Source organism: Urocitellus parryii, unplaced genomic scaffold (genome assembly GCF_045843805.1).
Source record: "Urocitellus parryii isolate mUroPar1 unplaced genomic scaffold, mUroPar1.hap1 Scaffold_40, whole genome shotgun sequence".
Classification (NCBI taxonomy): Eukaryota; Metazoa; Chordata; class Mammalia; order Rodentia; family Sciuridae; genus Urocitellus; species Urocitellus parryii.
Window position 1 is genome coordinate 3,828,140 of NW_027553586.1, and position 20,917 is coordinate 3,849,056.

Below are 20,917 nucleotides of genomic sequence, written 5' to 3' on the forward strand. Positions count from 1 at the left end.
ACACTCAGATTTGAAAAGATTTGTATCCAATGCTTTTGGCCTCTTTAAATGTTAGGATTTTCATATGCAAAGTCCATTTACCTAAAATAATTTTCTTCCAATTATGTTAAATAACTATGAAACAGAATAACCTACAGTACAAACATAAGTATGTATAAGCCTATACACACACACACACACACTTATACATATATGTACACACATACACAGACATAGACTAATTCTGCTCAGGAAAAAAAAAACTTAATGAACAAAACATTTAATGGATTTTTGGAAAACACATAATCTATACTTCCAAATAAAAAGGTATTTTCTGAACATATGATCAAATCATAAAATCTGGGAAAATTTATGTAAAAGACTGGAAAAATTATCTCATCTCCTTTTTCTCATTTTACTGTATTTCTTTGCAGCATTTCCCCCTGTTTATATGTGTTTATATTAACATACAGTTCATCAACATTTAAATCTTAGTTTCTGCTTTTTTCCCCACTTCACATTTAATTGTGAGCATTTTCTGTACCTCAAAGCTTTGAAATAAATAAATCTGCCTACTATTCCATTAATCAAACATACAATAACCCCTAAATAAATTATGTTTTGCTAAGTCTTCAATCTAATACACTGTTCCATTGAAAAACATTACCAAAATCTTCAAAGCATAGTTATTTCTTTAAGATAGACTACTAGACATATATGCTACATAAAAGGATATTTATCTAACCTATCCCATCTTTTATCCCACTTTTAAGACTTCTGATACATATGAAACTACTGGTTAGGATGGCTGTAAGAATTACCAGTTATACCAACTGCACCCACACTAAATTATTTTATAAGGTTAGTTTGACTTAAACCACTAATTTGTGTTTTAGCAACTGAAAAAGAAAAAAAAAGGGGGGGGCAGTGACTATATAAAATAATCCTTGTGCTTATGTGCTAAGGTATAAGTAAGTCAATTTACTCACAACAAGAACAGTTCTCCAAAAGAAAATGAGAAAGGATACAATCCCAAAGAAAACAGTGAAAACTACAGGCTTCCATGGTAGTCCATAAAAATCAGGCCCAGGTTGAGTATCATCAGGCAATGTAGTAAACAGCTGAAACAGACAAATTAGAAAAAATGGGAAACCTTATATTTATAACAAAACAGTCACAAAGAATCATGGCAATTCTAAACCAACCTCCTCATCAGAAAACCACCTCCTCAATATTTTCCAATAGCTTCTTCAAGAGAGAGGATACTGGCAGTCTCATATTTTTTGTTCTCTTGCAGTGTTTTCAAGTATAATGAATCTAAATACTTTAAAAAAATATTTATTTATGTATCTTTAGTTTTAGGGTGGACACATTGTTTTGTTTTTATATGGTGCTGAGGATCGAACCCAGTGCCTCATGTATGCTAGGCAAGCGCTCTACCACTGAACCACAACCCCAGCCCGAATCTAAATACTTTAAATTGAGCATACATTTCCAGTTTGTAACAGGCCCTATATCATCACATTGTCTAACACCTGGCTAGAATCCCTCTGGATCATTCTTTTCTCTGATAACCTGGTTTTTAGAATTTAAAAAATTCATTTAAGACAAAAACTTAAATATATGAAAGAACTAATTAATTTTATGGCAACAAATAAAAACAATGATGATATATGTATAAGATTTTAAATCTTACTTCCATTCCACTCTTATATAAACAGATAAGTGACATGTAATTTCAGACAACTCTTGAAAACTGGCTTAGATAAACTTCTCTGAATTTAACATCCTTCTATAAAATTCAAAGCCTAATTTTAAATGGTTGCTCAAAGGCAGTGTAGTAAACACCTGCCTACTCTTCCGTTTTCACCGCCCTCTACAGGTAATACCAGATAACTGTCATTTGGGCCCAATTCCCCAGCAGTCTCCCTAGGGAAAAAACCTGTAGTAACGTTAGCTGTTTGGATTGTTGGCTGCATTTCGGAACATACCATGAGGTTGTCACCTCTATTCCGTCAAAAAAAAAAAAAAAAAAAAGTGCAAGTGGGGAAAGCTCAAGTCCACTCTTACTGGCCTCGCTTAACAATACAGTCACGTCCTGCCTGCCTTGGGCCTGACACACTCCATTTCTCCGTCGCAGCGACAGTCAGTGCACCCACTCCGCCAGAACTCAGCCACCCGCCTGCCAGAGCTGGGGTCCCTCCCTGGGAATGGGACCATCACCTCCAGTAGCTTGGCTATGAGGGCTGCGTAGAGCATCAACAGGGGTCCCAGGAGCTCCGGGTCCCCCGGGGAAGCACAGTGGCAGGTACTGTGAGTCCATGGTGTAGGGACAGCTGAGCGGAAGTGATGCTTCCCTGCAGAACAGCACAGGACCCTGTCTTTCACTGTTTTCCTCCAGCACAGGGGGCGCGTACTGGGAGTGAACTTTGCCTTCCTCCACCGCAGGCGCTTTTTGCCCAAAGCATGTAAAACGCGTCATCAGAGGAAGCCACTGGGCAGACTGCAGTGAGCAGATGGAGGATGCTGAGGGGTGGGGCTGGGAGCGGAAAGAACCAACTGCGGAGCCCAGCGGGGGACAGCACAAGGAGAGCCAAGCAGAAGAGTCCAAATGAAAGGACTCCAGAAGGAAAGACGCTCACCTGTCCCCGGATTACTGCTGTACATAGGTGTAATCTTAATATAATCTTCTATTTGTTCCTTCTGTTCTTTGTTCTTTTTCTTTTCTTTCTTTCTGTCTTCTTTTGGAGAAATACCACTATCGGTATGTTTTAGTGATTTCTCTATTGGCTTATTATTCCTCTATTGGCTATAACTCTGTTTTCTAATCTTAGTGCTTCAGAGTTTAGAATATACATCTTTAATTTGTCACAATCTACCTTCAGATGATACTATATTACTTCACATATTCAATAAGAACGTTAAAATAATTACTACCCTTCTGAGATTTATAATGTTGTCATGTATTTTACTTTACATGTTTTCTAAGTCCCATACTACACTGATATTTGTCTTTAAACAGTCAATGACTTTTTAAAATGTTCAAATAAGAAAAATTATTTTAAACATTTATGCACACAGTAACCATTTTCTTTACTCCTTTATTCCATTATTTCCGTCTGCTGTCTTTCAGCTTGTATGTCAGTACAAGTCTTCATTTTAGAAAGATATTTCACTGGGCACGATATTATCGGCCAACATTATTGCTCTTCAAATATATTAAAGGTATCACTCCACTATATTCTGTGTTTCATTCGGGGTACTTCTCTTGCTTTGTCTTCAAGTTCACTAACAATTTCATTGCAATGCTTATTCTGGCATTAATCTCATCCACTGTATTTATCATATATTTTCAACTCTACAAGTCTGATTTTCTTAAAATATATCTTCTATATCTCTTTTTACCTTTTTAACACACGAAATATAATAGTCATAACTTTAAAAAAATGCCATTACCTCATTCTAACATCTCCGCCAGTTCTCAGTTGGCTTTGATTGGATGATTCTTCTCCTCATCATTGTGGATTGTATTTTTCTTGCTTCTTTGCATGCCTGGTAAGCTTTGATTCGATGCCATACATTACGAATTACTTTTCTTAATATTTTGTATACAGTTAAATTACTGGAAACAATTTGAGTCTCTTGGGTCTGAATATTTGTTAGGTATGACATAAATTATAACAGTCAGTCCGAGGTAACACCCTTCTGATTATTCTACCCAACTTCCTTAGATAGTTTTTTTCAGGTGCTATTCTGGTCCCTGTGTTAGGACCTGTTCCTTCTAATCACTTAAGATTGTTTCTCTGACTTGCTAAGCAGTTTCATCACACTTATGTGCTGATCAATACCCTGCTGAACACTCAGGGAGCCTTTCACAAATTTCCAGAATTGTCTCTCAATGTAGCAACCTTCTTTTGTTACTCCACCCTGTGAATTCTAGTCACTTTGGTTTTCCTGGAATCTCAGCACCATCTCTCAATTCATGGTATCCTCTGGTTCTGCCTGACTTCCCCTTCTTTGTCATGGCTTGGGAATCTCTTAGCATAGTAAAAGCTGGGGCAACTAAAGAGCTCACAGCATTTGTTCCTTATGTTTCCAGAATCATTCTTGTTGCTTGATCTTCAATGTTACTGGATCTTCAAATTTTATCTGTTTGTGGGTTTTTTTTTCATATTTATTTAGTTGTTTCAGTTGGGAAGGTGAAGCCAGTACCTATATAAAGCTATCATAGCTAGATGTAAAAATCATTTGCTTTTCTTTTTATGGTGCTGGGGATTGAACACATGGCCTCATGTATGGTAGGCAAGTGCTCTACCACTGAGCTACATATCCCTTTTTCTCATTTGCTTATTTTTTAATAGCAGAATACATAATGAAATAAATTTTAAAAGTTAACTATAAAAGAGAGTAACATCAGGGTAGACAGAACTGGGACAAAAGCTAGAGTTCTTTCAAAATCAGGCAGGAGAATCACAAGTTCAAAGCTAGCCTCAGCAACTTAGCAAGTCCCTACGCAACTTAGTGAGAACTATCTCTAAATAAAAAATAAAGAGGCAAGGTATGTGGCTCAGTGGATAGGAGCCCTGGGTTCAATCACCAGTACCAGAAAACAGAAACAACTTATTTTTACAAATTAACTTTAGCTCTTCTAAATATTTAAATAAGTGTAAAATAAACAAAAAAAAATCTTTAAAAAGTAACACCTAAATATTGAAAGCAAAAATGAAACAACCTGTGATATCATGTTGGTGACAAACCACAGAAATGAATTATTTCAAATATACCTTAGTGGGATATACCTTAAAGACAAGAGAATTTCATTTCATTTCAGTAATACATTCCTGAAAGTATTTTAAATAACATAAATATAGTTGTGTGTTGCTTAATGATGGGAATAAATTCTGAGAAACACATCTTAGGCAATTTCAGTGTGTAAACATCATTAGGTATACTTATACAAACCTAGAAAATATAGCCATTTCCACACGTAGAAAATATAGCCATTTCCACACGTAGGTATTCATATATGGTATATCATCGCTTTGGGGATAAAAACCTATAAGATATTATACTGAATTATGTAGACAATTGTAACATTCGAAATGTTTATATATCTAAACATATCAAAACACAAAAAAGATATTAAAAATACTAGGTGACAAGAATTTTTTAGCTCCATTATTATGCACTAATGACCAAAATGTCATTAAGTGGCACAAGACTGTAAACAATTATATTGATGTCATTGAAAACTGGAACTCCAACATCAGAGAAAGAAAACACAAATCTAAGATAGATGAAGTGAAGTAAAATCTCTCTAGCATCCTGAATTTTCATGGGAATTATCTAAATGACATGATGAAAAATCCCCACATATTTCTGAGCTTTGTTCACTAAAAAGGCCTACAAATGACAGTCAATTTGAGCAATAAGCAATCCTAGTACTTGGAATGTAGCCTCTAAATATCATTTCCTATTGAAAGGAACCAAAGTTCTTTTAGAGAAACAGTTCCTTCAAGGTCTGGACAGGCAATGTTTAAGATGAACTTGGAACATCTCATAGTTCAAAAGCAAGGGAAATAGGTAACAATGACCACTAGGTGGTGGCAAAGGGTCCCAGGAGCCAAGATAAGGAGGCTTCTACAAGGCAAAAGGGGAAGAAATTGAGCATCAGGTAAGAACAATTACTATTCCTAACTGGATTAAACACACCAAATATTTTTAAATGTATGACATCATATTGACTCTTAAATAAAAATTAAAAAGATTTCAAAAGCCCCTTTGGGTATCATTTGATAATGCTAGAATAATACCTTACTATTCTGAAAAGTGTTTAAATGAAGAAAAGGAGTCAAATGTTTATCTCCTGCCTTAACTATACAAACCGAATATCTGTGTAAAGAATAATCAATCGTAGACAGGCGCCGTGGCACACACTTGTAATCCCAGTAGATGGGGAGGCTGAGGAGGGAAGATAGCAAGTTCAAAGTCAGCCTCAGCAAAAGCAAATTGCTAAGCAACTCAGTGAGACCCTGTATATAAATAAAATACAAAATAGGGCTGGGGATATGGCTCACTAGCCAAGTGCCCCTGAGTTTAATCCCCAGTACCAAAAAAAAAAAAGAAAGAATAATCAATCATAAATTTTTATTTGTATAGGCATCCCAGCCTTTAAATGAAGAAAGAAAAATCCCAGCAACTCAGACCATTGCTATTTTGCAACCTGTAATATATTAGCAAATCTCACCAAGGTCACTGTTGACTAGTAGTCAACATCAAAGGAGAGGACATGCAGATGTCAATGCAATATTTCCTATTAAGTTTTCATAAGAAACAGAATTTCCAAGAAATATAAAGCAACAGAGAGAGGCTGAGGTTGTTAGCTCAGCACTTGCCTAGAATGCATGGAGCCCGAGGTTCAATCCCCAGCACCACAAAAAAAAAAAAAAAAAAAAAAAAAGCAATAGAGAAAACAGGTTAAATTGTTGTACCAGGGGGATGTCATTTATTCACCCAAACTACAATATATCCTAGAAGTCCCACAAACATATTTTTTTCAATTACTGCAAAAAGTTACAACAAAAGGAGAAATCAATAGACAGTAACTTATATGAAACTTGTTCTCCCACTGAAAGCAACCAGAAAGTCGGAATACATACATATATATATATATTTTTTGGGGGGTACCAGGGATTGAACTCAGGAGCACTTGATCACTGAGCCACATCCCCAGTCTCAGCCCCATTTTGTATTTTATTTAGAGACAGGGTCTCACTGAATTACTTAGCACCTCACTTTTGGCTTTGAACTCGTGATCCTCCTGTCTCAGCCTCCCGAGCCACTAGGATTAAGGCATATGCCATCATGCCCAGTCAAAATATATTTTTAAAGAGCTATTTTCAGATAGAAAGCCACAAGGGACATGCAACTGTCACCCCTAAGAGCAGGAGAACAAAGGTGAGCATTCTACCTGGAGGCACACTCTAGACCTCAGTTTGGGAAGGGGAACCCAAATGGGGCACAACAGTCTCACTGAGGAGAGAGAGACCATAGTTCCAGGAGATTAAGCAGCCAAAAATATGTAGAGAAAACTACCAGAAAGATGGGAGCCACAAAGAAAAAGAGTTCCAGAAATCTGCATGGAGGTGGTCTTCAGTTTGGGGCTACATTCTAAGCAGTACCTGTGAGGGCCAAGAACAACTATAAGCTAACCAATCCCACAGTTGGCACTGAGCTGGGAGAAGTCTTGATTCCAGCTAGCCAGAGAGAGTTGACATACAAAAACAGTATGGTCAACAAGCTCATGAAGAAGTATTTGATCCAGGCAGCATGGCATATGTCTGTAATCCCAGCAACTCAGAAGGTTGAGGCAGGAGGATCCCAAGTTTGAGGCTGGCAACTTATCAAAGGCCTAAGCAAGTTAGTGAGACCCTATCTCAAAAGAAAAAAAAGAGTTCACTCAATATCATTAATTATCAGGAAATAAACTCACAAAGACATACCCACTAGAATGGCCCAAGTGCTAGTGAAGATGAAGTCAAGTGGAAGTCTCCTAAATTGCTGGTGGAAGTATAAAATGATTGTGGTCATTTTTCAGCATGGCTTGACAGTATCACACAAGATAAAAACATACATTAAACGTAGGAGGCAATTGCACTCCTAGATATGAGTCCACTTATAGTGGCATATATATGAAACAGTACTGTAGGAAAAATGAATCTATAGTTTAAAAAAAAAAGTTATCAGTGGTTGCCTGGAACAGGTGGTGAAGGAACTCACTGGGAAGGATCCCAAGGAAACCCCTTTTCTAGTGAAAAAACTGTTCTATATCTTGATTATGGTAGTTTTTACATGGGTATCTACATTTGTTAAAACTCAGAGTGTGCTTACTTTGGCAGCACATATACTAAAATTGGAACAATACAAAAAAAATTAGCATGGTCCCTGAGCAAGGATGACACCCACATTTTTGAAGCATTCCATAGTTTTGTGGAACCAACCCTTCAGCAGATGAATGGATAAAGAAACTGTGGTACATATATGAAATGGAATATTACTTATAGCATTAAAAGAGAAAAAAAAAATATGGCATCTGCGGGTGAATGGGAATATCAGGTTAAGGGAAGTAAGCCAATCCCAAAAACCAAAAGCTGTATGTTCTCTCTGAAAGTGGATGCTGACCCATAATGGGGGTGAGGTGTGTGGTAAGGGGCATGGAAGAATGGAGGAACTTTGACTGGGCAGAGGGGAGGTAGGACAGGTGAGGGGGCATAGGGATAGGAAAGATGGTGGAATGAGATGAACCTCATTACCCGAGGTACATGTAGGACTACACCTGTGTTGTGTACAACTAGGAAAAGTTTTGTTCCATTTATATACAATGAATCGAAATGCATTCTGCTATCATGTATAACCAATTAGAACAAATTAAAAAAAATCACTGATGTTGGCTATCAAGGAATTACTGTTAAGTTGGGTGATGGCCCGTGGGTTCATTATACTATTCTCTATGCTTTTCTTTAAAGCTTTTCTAATTAGATTTATTTTTTAACTAGTACATAGAAACAAATATTATAATTATTGAAGTAGGTAACATGACATTTTGATGCATGTATACACTATGTAACGTGTAAATCAGTTAAATATATCTACCTCCTCAAACACCATTTCTCTATGGTAAAACTTTTACCATCTTTTCTTCTAGTATTCTAAAATATACAGTATGTTATGGTTACCTATAGTCCCCTACTATTCTCTCTGCTCTTATTTGAAAGTTTCCATGATAAAAATACTAAAAATAATTTTTAAATTAAGATATAACTTCAAATATTTAAAGGATTTCTATGTAGAAAAGAATTCAATTTTATAGAGGAAATCATGTGGAGGAAAATTTGGAGTCAATACAAGGATGAACTAGACAACAGAAGATCATATAGCCTTGTAAGAGAGTGACTCATGCTAGGAAATACTGGTGTACAGCCTTATAACTACTCGTCAGGGCCACAGTAAAGAAAATTACAGCAATGAGTGAGAAACTAGACTAGCAGCCTTCCAAGGTTTCTTATAATACTAAGATTCCGTTGATCAATGAATCTGATTGGTGCACATCTCCCAAACACATCAGAGCTTATTACTCTCCAGTCCTATCAGATATCATACTACTTGATTAAGATTTTACATTGACTTGTTCATAATTTTTGCATATATTTGTTAAGTCCTTTTCTTAAGGCTTTCAACAATCACAATCATGCCTTACACCTGTTAAGACTCTTTTAGTCCTCGCACAATGTCCTGTACATACTGGGCCATCAAAATGCCTTTTTGAAATCTCCTTTCAAATCAGTCTCCTAACATTGTGCCTCTTCTTTGCCACTCACATCTATGTCTTACCTATCACCGTACAATCACTGACCATACCTGTACCACATTCGTGTCCCCTGACCTAGACCTAGAGGAGGGCTCTGTGCATACCTAAAAATATGAATAAAGAAATCCTTCCCATATCGTGAGGCTGTTAACTTTCCAAGTGATGCTGATTCATTCTGATAATCAAATTATGACTGTGGAAGACTGCTTTAATCACTGGAAATATCATTATTCTAACTGCCTGGCTTGTACATACCCCTTACCCAGGTGGCTGCCACCATCATGAACAAACATGGAGCCAACTGAAAAATGATTTGTTTCTCCTCACCACAACTTTTCCACCCTGGTGGTCTTTCCTCCCCAGGTATTCATTGTCTTTATACCACCTTCTGACTGCCTACATGAGAATTAGGGGGTGCGTGGGGGTAAAACCCTTCAAAGTGCCAGACACCTCACCAGACATTTTACCTTGTCAAATCATTTAATTCTTATGATTGGAGTAAGCATTATCTACATTTTTCAGATGAGGAGAACTTTTTTCAAAAGTTTAGTTATTTGCCCAAACTTCTGGTCTGTAAGCATAGCTATAGCATTATCCTGCACCAGTGCAGGGCTTGGCAGCACTGATCTGAACCCCCCCCCCCACCATCTGCACACACAGAGTGTAGGAGAACTCATAGCAAGGGGGGATTCAGTTAATTTGAGAAGGAATAACATCAGTTCTCCCATTTTCCAGAAGACATTGCATCCATATATGAGCACTACTGACTTCTGAACTGTCCTTAACTCCATAAGGTTCTGAAAATGAATCACGCACCATTAAGATTTGTTATTTTCATGCTCCAAGGGAAAACTTGGCTTACAAAATTAAGAATTATTTCCCTGGCCTTTTAGGTTCCACCACAAAATGATGTAAATGACCTTTATAGGTAAAATCTTCCCAAATGTCATTTAATGTGTCTCAGGTGCTGAGATGCTGAGCCAATGGGGCAGACTTCACCAGCAGTCAAATTCATAGACCAATAGTGAATGGAGGGCCTGGGGTTATAGCTCAGTGGTAGAGCACTTGTCTAACATGTGAGGCACTGGGTTTGATTAATGGAAATACATGTTCTTAAAGCATTTCCACAGGAAATGTCCATAATTATGACATTCTAAATCATTTAGCAATTGTATATGCTACATTAACTAAAACAAAGGTATTCCTTATTGCACATTTTAAAATTGGAAGGATACTCTAGCTTAAGTGGGGGATATTTAGGGGGAAAATATTTTGGCTCAAAATGTATACTGCACCAAGGCAGCTTCATTCTAAAAACATAAACCATTTAAAATAAACTTTTATATTTTGAAGCCAATAATCCTTTAACTTGATGAATAGTTTATAGTCCATTTTCTGACTAAGTGTCAGAGGTTAACTTTATGGGCCCTGTTTTAAGGCCTGTGAACAGCCCTCACTAATCTGAGAATTAGGTGTATATGGAGGTTCATCTTTAAAGCCTGAAGGCATTAAGTCTTTTGCAGCAGGTGGTGGCCCATAGTCTTGGGGACCATGAGTTGGAAGTGGTAATGGGGCACCAGGAATGAAGTACTCTCTTGGGCCAAATGAGCCTAAAGGTCTAAATGGTGCTGGTGCGGGTCCTGGAAAAAAATCACGAGGGTCAAAAGGCAAATCCCATTTTCCAGGTGGAACACATGGTGCATATTCTCTGAAGCCTATTGGTGGACGCATACCAGGACCTGGAAAATAAAAAAGGAAGTCTGGTGAACATCCTGACTTGCCAGATGAGGCAAACTGAGATGGAACAAGTTTAGTTATAGCCTTTGACCAACCAGCCATGAAGCAACATATTAAGGATTTAAACATGGCTCTACCTAGCTCCAGGCTTGTCTTTTTTCTTTCCCTACTATATAATTGCAGAATTATTTCTATCTCACAAGAGCTCCATTTATATTTGGAAGTACTATATTACCATGACAAGATGATAGATTATGAAATAAGAACTTTACTACATCAAAGAAATTTTGATAAAAGGAAATTCCACTATTTATTACTGTATCCATTAAAAATTCATGAAGTATTTCAGCATGGACTTTACACATGCCATCAGAATCAAGGTGCATGCCCTCCTGGAAAAGGCCTTCCACAGCCACCTAATTAAATCAGCAATATTTATTAGGTCACTGTTAAATCCTCCTCTTTAACACTTCCCTCTGACTTTTCTCAAGATAAGGAGGGTTTGACTTTTCTATATTCTATAACCTACTGCTTATGCTTCCATTATGGGCGATTACAAACTTTATGTTATAGGATTTTCATATCTGTGACAAAATTTTAAGTTATGGCATGTGTCTCATCCACCTTTCCATCTATTGCAGTGCATATCAACAGAGTTTCAACAAACATCTGCAGAAGTAATATTTCTGGCTTTTCTGTATATAGCCCCTTATCCTTGTCTATGAGAGATAGCTATTGCCTATCTCAGTATAAGATTATGTAGTGTCCCATATGTTCCAGAAAACTGGAGGAAAAGTTAAAATGTACTCAGCTTTATCCTTTCATTGTAAAGACCTGAGATAGCAACCAACGGTTTTAGCAAGCAATAGAAATGAAAGATGAATGTGATTTATAAGTCAATCACTACTGTTCAGATCATCATACCAAATGGTGGAGGAATTGGCCGAGGCCCAAAAGGCCCACCGAGCTGAAGTGGTGGTCCATACCGAATGGGAGGTGGTGGAGGCCGTCCCATCGGGGGTCCCATGAAGGGTACCCCTGAGAAAGGAGGGGGCCCTTTCATAGCCATATGAACCTGCTATTTAGGGGTGGTGCCCAGGAAGGCTTAAGCCTTTCCCGGGTGACCTGTCAGCAGGGATATCTGGGGGTTGATCCACAGACTCTACTGGAGAACTGCACGGAGCTGGAGCTCCGTCCTTCTCTAGTGGAGACCTTCTCCTCAACTGAAGACCTTCTCCTCTAGTCGCTGCCTTGGCAACTAGGACTCTCCTTCTCCTCCAATCACCTGCCTTTGCCTCTGTGCCCTCACAAGCGACCCTCTGCATGATTCTAGTCATCACCCACCCATCCCCCCCCCCTCCGCCAACTGGCCCTTTCTGGCTTTCCTCAATGTCTCATTTCTGGTCCATCCTGAACTAGCCCACTCCACCATCACTCCCATCCCTCATTCCTGGTCTGGTACCTCCTTTTCTGAACTACCAAATCCCACCCCTGACTTGTCACAGCTAATCTATGGTTCCAGGCTCCCTCCCCTTCAAACTCCTAGAGGTTCCTTGAAGCCCCACCCCAAGATCCCTCTGATTAGGAAAGGGGAAGGTGAATGGAACTGTGAGTGAGGGTGTAAACTAGAGACAGTGGCCTGCTTTATTTTTTAAGGCAGGGACAGATGGGGGCAGAGAGATGGACATTAGTCTTTGGGCTAAGATCTTAAGATTCTTATCTTTATCCATAAGGGAAGAAATCATTTAATTCAACAGCATATTTTTAACTTTCATTTTGTGCTACCATTCATGCCAGACGCTGGACAAAGTCCTAGCATGGTGTGGGAGTGGATGAAAATCAAAAGACAAGATATCTGGTCCTGGTCGGAAAAAGTCCACAACTTAGTGGGAACCAACTGACAAAACCGATTGTCAGAGAAGAAAGCTACTAGCTAACGTTTCTTGAACGCTTTATGTCCAGTTGTTATGCTGAAGGTTTTATATATATCAATTCATTTAATCTTCATAACAATAGTACCTTACAGTAGTAGTAGGTCCTATTCAAATCCTTATTTTAGAGTAAATTGAGGCAGTCACACATCCAGTGAGTAATGAAGCTAAGTTTCAAGCCAAAGGAGTAGACTCCTTTTCATCACAACCTATCAACTAACAAGCAATTGTTGTACTTTCTGACAAGAGGAGCAAAATCTGATTTAAATCATAATATAGCTGAATTACTGATATGTACAGTTAACAGGGGGAAGGCACAAGCTAGCCAGCCCAAGGAAGAGTGTCTGCAATGCTCCCGTCCTTGGTGGAGCCATTCTCGTTTGTCTGTGACCAAGGGCTTGTTACTACAGTCTCTGCTAAGGTTATTCATCAACCTCCAACAATGAACCCATCAGTTGTTTCCCCAAATTAACTGAATCTTTAAAACTTAGAGAAAAGAATGTAGTCCACCATGCTCATAATGTTAAATAAAGAAAACGATGGAAAAAAGGTGTGCACAAACATTTGTCTACTGGGGCCATGAGAGGTCCCGGTTGGTACAGTGTACTTCTGCGCTTTCTGGAGAACCAGTGGATCATAGAGAGAAACTGTCTATCTGAGTCATTCTTCATTTCTTTTCTACCATGTATTTATTATAAAATGTATCTAGTAGGCATCTCTAACAACATGTTGAAGAAACTGAACTCATTTTTCTCTCAAAATCTGCTCCTTTCAGTCTTCCCTATCTCAGAAATAAGAATGACAATTTAATTCCCATTTTCCAGGTGCTCAAAGCCCAAAACTTACAAACCATCTTTGATCTCTTTTCTCTCACATTCCAACTCCAGTCCATTAGACAATATTATGTCTTTATTTTTATAATTTTATTGAGATATGGTTGACCTACAATAAATTGCACGTTTAAGGTGTACGATTTGATAAGTTTTGACTATCACCAAAATCAAAAGAGTCTTTCATCGTTCTTTGTAATCCCTCCCCTCTCCTTTTCTGGGCTGTCTCCAAACATCTCCTGTCATTATAGATTGTTTTGCATTTTCTAGAATTTGATATAAATTATACAGCATTTTATTTATTTATTTTTCTGACTTCCTTCTTTCCAAATAAGCATTTGAAACATGCCCCCAATCTGACCACTCCTCTGCATCTGCTAAGCCAATATACAGGCCAAACCCACATCATAAGTCACCTGAATGATTCCCTTAGCCTTCTTCTGTCCTTGCTTCTGCCCTCATTTCCCCCAATATCTATTGTACTGATGGCAACTAGAGTGATATTCTTAAATATAAATTTGATTGTGTCTCTCTGCTCAAAATCTTCCTATAGCTTCCCATTTCCAAATAAAAAGCAATGACTTTAGCCAGGCCTGGTTGTATTCATCTGTAATCCCAGCAGCTCAGGAGGCTGTCAGGAGGATCCTGAGTTCAAAGCCAGCCTCAGAAATGCAGTGAGTCCCTAAGCAACTCAGTGAGAGTTATCTCTAAATAAAGTATTTTAAAAAGGACTGTGGGTGTTGCTCAGTGTTTAAGTGCCCCTGGGGGTTCAATCTCTGGTATCAGGAAAAAAAGCCATGACTTTATTATGGACTGCCCTGGCTTATTATGGACTGCTCTTATTCAATGTGACTCCCCTCATCCTTTTCTCCCCATTTCCTAACATTCTTCTCTTTTGTCTGTTAGTTCCATTTAAATACACCAAGCCCACCCCTGCTTCAGAGCATTTACACTTGTAACTTTGCCTCAACCTTAACTCCCCAAATCATCTGACTAGCTAACTACCCCTTCACTTTATCATGTCTCTGTAACAGTGGCATTTCATGTGATAAAGGCCTTCCCTGGCCATCCTACACAAAATAGAGCCTCTTGCCATGACTATCAAGCCCATTACCCTGCCTTTCTTTCTCTTCAGACTTGCCTTTCCACTTTCGACTTCTCTTACCACTTTCCTTACATTTGTTTATCTACTTCACTGCTCTGAGCCAACCTCAAACACAATTTCCAACAGGAGCAGGAAATTAGTTGTTTTGTTCACTACTGTTACATCAGTGACTAGGGAAATGCCTAGAATGTATGAGAGAGTTAACAAATGATTTGTTGGGTAAACTCATGGTTCCAATGATATTATAAATATACTACACTATTAACCTAAACACCTATATTAACTATTAAGCCCCCATATATAAATAGTACTGAGAGGAAATAAGCTATGAGAACAAGGCATTTAAGGTCTACCTCTCAGCAGCATGCATCCTCAGCTCCAGGAATGTACCCCTGAATGTGTTTGTTGTTGAATGAAAACATACTTGTGTGGAGAGTAGTTGTTTGGTTACATGATACTGGAATATTTAAGTAGATCTTTTAAAACTAGCTTTAATTTTTTCTTATTTTTCTTATTATAGAATATGGTATGTTGTAGAATTTTTCTTATTGTAGAATAGAAATTAATGATAATTCATTGGTGGAAAAATCAGAATAGCAAAATGATCTAATTGCATATTATCTTCTTGATATTTACCTTGACTCATAATCAGATATACTTTTATATGCATAGTCAGTGCTTCCAGTTACTGAAGAACTAGCTTCTTATTTTGTAGAGTTTTCAATACTTTGATTTATCAGTATTATTTTTTAAACTTATTGCCTTAAAGACATATTAACTAGTCTGGTGGATAATGAGAAGAAAATTTCTCAACTGGCCACAATAAGGTAGTGGTAGTTCTTTCTATCAGGATACATACAATTAGTGGATGAATCAGCATTCACTTTTACTCATGGCATTTAAATTTGTGGCATTGATGTTTAACATGATGTTTAATATAAGGTTATATTAAAAACCTTCAGAAAAGGAACAGGATAGAATGTGGTGGTGATTGTTGGCATGGAGATAAATAATCTCAAGTGCATTATTCTTTAATACCTCAAAGGGAAATCTTACGGGGTAAGGGATGAGTAATGGTTAAAGGTAAATGTGACCAGTTTGGGTGGAGGGGACATAAAATTCTAAGATATGAAGGGTTCCTAATGTCAGAGTACAATCTAAATGAGACAAGAAAAACATATCTGAAACAAATAATTGGCAGCATAATAACATATACCATTGGAAACTTGTGAAGGCACTTGCCTAGGAGCATTCAGTAGGCCTAACGCTGCTGTTACCAGGAAGAACCTCATCTATTGTAAATGATGAGTCAGAAAATAGTGTTAAACATTTATGGAAGACTAAATCTCTCCAAGAGGGGCAACAGATTTACCCTCACATATAAAACATTGGAAAAAAGTGGACAAAATACAAACAACAGTTCTCAGATATTAGATAATAAGCAGCGTAAGAGTGACCTCTAAGATAAAGTTAAGCATGAGAGATGAGTGCTAGGATTATCCCAATTTACTCCCTGGAAAGAATTTTTCAGGCCACATCCAGAGAAGGGAAACTCAAATAGAAAATCTCCTGAGTTGAAGAGATGGATTTTAAAGTCTGAAGAGACAGATGCAGCTAGAAGTCCCAGAGCAGAATAAAGGGGAGAGTAGGGAATTGCAGAGGGAGGGAGAGTGTGTACATGCACTAGCTCTCTAGACATCTATGGACGGTTCCCCTGAAGTCTGTGGCTATGTAACAATGGGCACACATGTAAGGCCAGAGAAAGAACCTTCAGAAAAGAACAGAATGGAAGGTGGTGGTGATTGTTGGCATGGAGATCAATTTTTGTAATCACCAGCTAGAATGGAAAATCTATAATAAAAGGGCATCAAGTAACATAGTCAGTAAAAGGGAAAAATTAGCCCAAGATTGAAGGTAACTCCAGTCTAGCAGAATCTTAAAAAGATAAAAATGCTTCCAAGATAGTTTAGAAAAAAAAGCTATACACAGCTCAAGAATATTTAAACGAATACAAAATATCCAGTACTCAACAAGGTAAATTCACAATGTTTGGAATCCAATAAAAATGTATGAGGCATGCAAAGAGGTAGGAAAATATAACCCATGTTGAAAAGAAAATTAATAGAAATGATCATTAATTACACTGTGATAGAGTTATTATACAAGGACATTAATACAGTTGTATACCATATGTTCAAGATGCTATGGAAAAGAATAAGCATGTAAAGGAGAAAAAGAAGATATAAAAATGTCTGAATTAGATAAAACAGATAAAATTAGATAAAATCAGATAAAACAATGGCTAAGGTGAAAATTACACTGAATGAGATTAACAGCAAATTCGACATTGAAGAAGTCAATATCAGCAAACTGAATATGCAGTGATAAAGACTCCAAAATCAAACATGGAGAAAGAGACTGAACTGAACAGAGCATCAGTATGCACAGCTTCAACCAGTCCAACATATATATATATATATATATATATATATATATATATATATGTATGTATGTATGTTATGGCAGTTCCTAAAAGAGGTGAGAAAAACACATTTGAATAAATAATAAATAAAAATGTTCTATATCTGATGAACACTCAGATTCAAAAAGCTCAATGAATAAGAAAAATGATAAAGATGACACAAATATACACTAAATGCTTAAAACCAGTGCTAAGAAAAAAATTGAAAAGCATCTACATAAAACAGACACCATTATGTACAAAGGAGTGAAAGTAAAATGTCAAAATTCATTCAAGAACCATGCAGAAAACAGTACATCAACATTTTCAAGTTCTGAAAGAAAAAAACACTGACATCCTAGAATTGCATTCCAAATGAAAATATATTTCAAAATGATGTAGTCTTTAATGCAAAAGAATTAAGTTAAACCCTACCCCACATAAAAATTACCTGAAAATGGACCACAGACATAAATGTAAGAACTCAAAATGGACAACACACACACACACACACACACATATATATATATATATATATATATATATATATATATATATGAACCAAAACTAAATGTAAGAAAGCATAGGTAAATCTTGGAGTAGACAATGACTTTGTAGTTAAGACACCAAAGGCCCAAGCACCAAAAGAAAAAAAATAATAAAGTAATGAACTTCATCAAATTTAAAACTTTTAAAGGCTACCATCGAAGAAAGTGAAAACACAATCATAGAAGAAAATATTTACAATTCATGTAGTTAGAATATAACTACCTAGAATATACAAGCAATTCTTATTGTTCAATATGAAAAAAAATGGCAAGAAATTAGAATAGACATTTTTCCAAAGAAAATATGCAAAAGCAAATAAGCAAATGAAAGGATACCCAGCACCATTAGGGAAATGTACAACCTCAGTGAGATACTACTTCACATCTATTAAGATGGTTATAATCAAGAAGATAATAATAAGTTGGCAAGGATGTGGATCAATAGGAGCCCTCACACACTACTGGTAGGAATAGACTACAGACCTAAATGTAACAGCTAAACCTATACAACTTCTGGAAGAAAATATAAAAAGCTGCTTGGCAGAGACTTTTAAAATTAACTAGCTCTCTCTGCCTCATGCTCTCTTTTTTCTCTCTCCTCTCAGAAATAAATCAGACTTAAAAACTTTGTCTCATGCTGGGCGTGGTGGTACATACCTGTAATACCAGTTGCTCAAGAGGCTGAGACAGGGGGATTGCAAGTTCAAAGCCAGCCTCAGCAAAAGTGAGGCACTAAGCAACTCAGTGAGACCCTGTCTCTAAATAAAATACTAAATAGGACTGGGGATGTGGCTCAGTGGTGGTATGCCCCTGAGTTCAATCCCCAGTACCAAAAACAACAACAACAAACTTTGTATATTCTATATTCATTGTTATGGAAATGGAAAGGTAAGCTGACAGACTAGGACACAGTATTGGCAAAACATATCTCTCTCAAGGGAATGATATCTAGGATATACAAATGATTCTTACAACTTATTAATAAGAAAAATCACCCAATTTGAAAAGATGGGCAGAAGATTTTTTTTCTTCACCAAAGTAGATACAAATATGGTGAATGTGCACATGAAAGGATATCCAACGTAAGTTGAAATGTAAATCAAAACTGCAATGTTATTACACACACAGTAGGATGGACAAAATTTAAGACTGATCATAACAAATGTTGACAAAGATGAAGACTATGGTATCTCTCTTAGAACTGCAGACTATAACATGTAGTACAAACAATGGCACAAACTGTTAGAAAACTGTTTGGCAGTTGCTTTAAAAGTTAAATCACATCTGTCGAGATATTTACTCCAGAGAAATAAAAGCATACATCCACACTGAGACTTGTGCACAACTATTCATGGTGGTTTTATTTGTAATAGTCAAAAAATCCCCAATGTTGGACTGTGGGAACATGTCTGTCTTACATGCCTCAGAACCCTTATACTCATATTAACCATATAGTAGGCATTTGATTACTAACTTTTACATGAATGTAGAGACTGATTTTTTTTTTACTGTTAATAGAGCTTCTCTTTTATTAAATATAACAGACAAAAGAAAATCACGTATAGCACAATGAATTATCACAAAGTAAACATATCCACTGAACCCTAACCCAGGTCAAGAAACTGGACATCAAATGCACCTTCATGAGCCCTTTCTTATTGCTCCCCTAATTATTCCCTCCGCTCCCCCAGAGTTAGGCACTATTTTAACTTCTAATAACAAGGATTAGTTTTGCCTGTTTTGTTACTTTATACAGTGTAATCATACACATGTGATCTTTGGTATGTGGCTTTTTTTAGCTCCATATGTATTTTTATAAGATTTATCCAAGTTGTTGAATGTGAATGTACTTCTTATTTTCATTGCTTAATAATTTTCCACTGTATAAATATAACCTGGTTTACTTAAAAAAAATCCCCAATGTATATCAATAGGAAAATAGATAATAAATTTTGGAAACATACTTAGCAAGAATAAAGAACTATTGATAATAGCAAAAACAGGGAGATTCTGAATGAAATAAACTAGACAAAAAGTAATATGCATTGAAAATTCTTTTTTTTTTTTTTGTACTCCCTAGTACAAATATCCAGGGGTGCTCTACTGCTGAGCTACTCCCCAGCCCATTTTATTTATTCATTTATTATTAATTTTTTTTTTTTGCTATCAGAGATGGAACTCTTGGGAACTCAACCACTGAGCCACATCCCCAGCCCTCTTTTGTATTTTATTTAGAGATAGGTCCCACTGAGTTACTCAGGGCCTCGTTAAGTTGCTAAGGTTGGCTTTGAAATCCCAATTCTCCTGTTTCACCATTCTGAGCTGATGGGATTACAGGTGTGTGCCACCAGTTTAGTTTTTATTTTGAAACAGAGTCTGGCTGAGTTCCCCATATTTACCTCAAACTTGTGATCCTCCAGCCTCAGCCTCCTGAATATCTGGGATTACAGACTCTGCCACCACCTTCCAGCAGATTCAGTTATATTTAAAGGTAGAAAGTTATAAACCAGGTGAATCCTAGTAAAGGTCTTAGTAAAAAAAAATAATAAAAATAAAAGCACTATGCTTGGTCACAATATGGTAAGTCAGAAAATGACAACAAATACCCATTTTCTGTCAGGTTGACCAGAACAGTATCATTTCTCAATGGATTTCAAAGGGTCTCCCTCCCTCCCTCCCTTCCTTCCTTCGAGTTTTGGCGCGTGTGTGTATGTGTGTGTGTGTGTACATCATCTTCTGTGCCAGTGTAAGAGGTTTAGGCAATGGATCAACCTTTACACCTGTGCCGAAGGACCCCAATCTGGGATCTATCTCCAAGGGTGGAGGTGACTCTAGATCCTCATTATAATCCCGAGAGTGGGAACTCCTAAAAAAATAAACAGGTCTTTCTTGGTAACACCAGTTTCCTCCTTGGTAAAAGTTAGTGTAGTGGGGGGGTGGAAAGGGCACTACCCTGCCA

The 20,917-nt window shown here is 37.2% G+C and overlaps 1 long non-coding RNA gene and 1 other non-coding gene across 2 annotated transcripts in view; one reads left to right on the forward strand and one right to left on the reverse strand.

Annotated features, from left to right (window-relative positions):
* Window positions 1-981: 981 nt before the first annotated feature.
* Window positions 982-20,917, reverse strand: part of LOC144252276 (uncharacterized) — a 39,108-nt gene continuing 19,172 nt past the window's right edge. Inside the window, exon 4 of the long non-coding RNA XR_013342955.1 lies at window positions 982-1,100. This is a non-coding gene — a long non-coding RNA (uncharacterized LOC144252276). The remainder of the gene's footprint in view (window positions 1,101-20,917) is intronic.
* Window positions 7,862-7,968, forward strand: LOC144252342 (U6 spliceosomal RNA). Its single transcript, XR_013342958.1, has one exon. It is a non-coding gene; the product is annotated as a U6 spliceosomal RNA (small nuclear RNA).